The sequence below is a fragment of the Leptonychotes weddellii genome, chromosome 12, assembly GCF_054177405.1.
Source record: "Leptonychotes weddellii isolate Sample4059 chromosome 12, ASM5417740v2, whole genome shotgun sequence".
Taxonomy (NCBI): Eukaryota; Metazoa; Chordata; class Mammalia; order Carnivora; family Phocidae; genus Leptonychotes; species Leptonychotes weddellii.
In genome coordinates this window covers 39,923,987-39,926,383 of record NC_138380.1, presented here as the reverse complement: position 1 = coordinate 39,926,383, position 2,397 = coordinate 39,923,987, and the positions used below count along the sequence as shown (strand labels likewise).

At 41.1% G+C, this 2,397-nt stretch overlaps 1 pseudogene; it reads right to left on the bottom strand.

The window, feature by feature from the left end:
• Positions 1 to 1,326: 1,326 nt before the first annotated feature.
• Positions 1,327 to 2,024, bottom strand: LOC102727157 (ribose-phosphate pyrophosphokinase 2 pseudogene; annotated as a pseudogene).
• Positions 2,025 to 2,397: the final 373 nt, after the last annotated feature.

Below are 2,397 nucleotides of genomic sequence, written 5' to 3'. Positions count from 1 at the left end.
TAATCATTTGCCTGACAGACTTGCTGCTTCAGAATACAAAAAGCAAAAGTGTATTTAATATGAATGAAATAAATACAGAAAGGGGATAGTGTTTAAATATGCAGTCAGAGGCACTCATAGCAGATTTATCTATTTCTTCTATCAAAAAGCAAAAAAGAAGATCAGACTGAGTAAGTGCTAATGGATTTAAGTTAGTCTTTATTTTGAGGGAAATCCACAACATAAGATTATTGAGGGGAAAATGAAGGATAGAGGAGACAAATACAATGAAAAAACAAAAACAAAACAGAGTGCACCTCAAAGAACTGGGAGTTCTGTACGTCTTCCAACTTCAATTTGCAACCCACTAAGGCAGTCAGAAATTGCTCATCAATTTGATGATAAGTTTGAGGAGAATAGTTCTATTGCTAGACTTGACTTTGGAATTTTAAGACTTAGAAGTTCAAGTAAGTGTAGGCAGTTACCACATGTCTTAAGAAGCAGTAGTTTAAAAGTTGTGGAGATAGTCCCAGCTGCATTAGAGACAATTCATAAAACTGCTTTTAGTTATGATTACATTGCCTCTGATTTGTCTATCAGAAAATAAATGATTCATTGGCATTTTTAGCTAAATAAAATTCAGTTTAAATTAAGGAAAATAGCTAACTAGTTTATTTGAACCCTGAAAGTCAACATTCACGGTATTTCATGATTTTCTAATGCACACTCAAAAAGAAGGAGCTAATTTCAGTTTTACCCCAATGATATTATTATTACACATAAACTAATACACAAAGTGCTTTAATAGGAAGTTATCTTGGACAATCTCGGAAATACGTAAACTATGAATTTCCACAAGGGGATTATATTATATGAGAAAATTATACAATTATATGATTGTGGCTTCAGAGTATCCTAAGAACAAAGGTAAAAGTTCCCCTTCACAACAAGGTAAAGTGACACCAAAACTTCTCATTCAAGACAAGTTCCATTAACAAGAAAACAAACATTCCTCTACCCCTAACCACTGTTTCCTAAAACCATAGAGAGACGCTCCAAAGTTTAAAACAGAGATCTGATGCTTTAATATTCATCATTCTATATTTCACTGAATTCTTTTTTTTTTTTTTAAAGATTTTATTTATTTATTTGACAGAGAGAGACACAGCGAGAGAGGGAATACAAGCAGGGGGAGTGGGAGAGGGAGAAGCAGGCTTCCCGCTGAGCAGGGAGCCCGACGCGGGGCCCGATCCCAGGACCTGGCATCATGACCTGAGCCGAAGGCAGACGCTTAACGACTGAGCCACCCAGGCGCCCCTATATTTCACTGAATTCTAAAGTCAAAAAACTTTAATTCAGGGTATCATGTATGAAATCATAATATTCTGGAGATATGAAGGGCCATGGCTAAGAGACATGTACTGTTGTCCACTCTTCGGATTGCCTCAGCCAAAATCATTGAAATACCCATAACTTGAATCTTAGAGCAGTGTTTCGTTTTATCCTCTTGCAGAATGGGTTTGTGATGTTGACAGCTTCAGAGGCAGCATTACTAATTCTGGAACTAGCTGGCCCTGAGAAGATTCCATGAGTAAAAATGGCATAAACTTTAGTGGGTTTGGCATGGAGTAGCTTGATTGCAGTATAGCATTTTGTGCTGATCATGTCGACCACGAGGATGGCCACCTGATCTTTCATTAATCACCAACCAGAATCATCTTATTCATCCCCATGACTCTCCTTCTTTCTCTGTGTTACAAGGCAAATGCCACCTTCAGTCTGTCCATGGATGATAGCCTCCTGCTTCGGGGATAATGATGACACGGTTCCTCTGGTCTGCAATATTCTCCGGGTTCTCTGTGTGAGTCACTCGCAGGGATAGCACAGAAGCCCTGGTTCTGAGCAGCATGTAGGCCCATGGTAATGATGTGATCTGCCCCAGCTACTAGAAGCACAGAATGATTTGCATACAAGTACTTTTGGAGGTCATCCCAGGAAGCGAGCAGGGGAGCAGAGAAGTGTGTTACACGGTGTGACAGGATGTGTTAATGCTGTTATGACAACTGGGGCTCCATCCCATTGGGGACCCTCCAAGAGACTGCACAGAACACACCTGAGAATTGCCCCTATCTAGGAGCAAGAGAGCTCGGAGTTTTATCCATCAACTCCCATCCCCATTAGTTGAGAGCCACTCCTGGGGGCAGGAATTCCCCAGCACTTCCAGGCATAGCATGTGCATGAGGCCAGAGAAAACCTGCAAACAGAACCACGTGCTGGAGTAGGTCATTGGCGTTACATAGAAACTGTCCACCCAAGTTACAAGTGACCTCCATGGTAGGCCACGGGGCTATTGCAGGGGACATTGACAGCATCCTCTACAGTCCCCAGAGCCCAATCCACAGGCAGATTCCTCAACTT